Raw genomic sequence first — 585 nt, 5'->3', positions numbered from 1 at the left:
CACTGCTTTTGCTGTGTCCCAAAGATTTTGGTATGTTGTGTTTTCATTCTCATTTGATTCAAGCAATTTTTGAATTTCAATTTTTATTTCTTCTCGTACTCAATCTTTCTTAAGGAGGGTGTGTTTACTCCTTTTCCATTGATCTTCCTATTGTTGATTTCTAATTTCATATCATTATGATCTGAGAAAATGCTTCACAGTATTTCAATGTTTTTAAATTTATGGAGGCTTACTTTATGGCCTAACATATGGTCTATCATGGAAAATGTTCCATGTGCACTGGAAAAAAATGTATATTGTGCTGCTGTTGGGTGAAGTGCTCTGTAGATGTCTATAAGGTAAGTTGGTGGATTGTATTGTTTACTTCTTCTGCATCATTGTTAAGTTTCCTTCCAGTTGTTCTGTCTTTCATTGAAAGTCTTCTACTATGACTGTGGAGTCATCTATTTGTCTTTTTAACTCTTATAAAGTCTGATTGGGAGCTATGGTAGCATAGTGGCTAAGGAACTTGACTGCTAACCAGAAGGCTGGCGGTTCAAACCCACCAGCCACTCCTCGGAAGGAATATGGGGCAATCTACTTCCA

This window comes from Orycteropus afer, unplaced genomic scaffold (genome assembly GCF_000298275.1).
Source record: "Orycteropus afer afer isolate SDZICR_OR568_19922 unplaced genomic scaffold, OryAfe1.0 scaffold00028, whole genome shotgun sequence".
Taxonomy (NCBI): Eukaryota; Metazoa; Chordata; class Mammalia; order Tubulidentata; family Orycteropodidae; genus Orycteropus; species Orycteropus afer.
The sequence above is the reverse complement of the archived record's forward strand: the minus strand, read 5'-3'. Positions refer to the sequence as shown.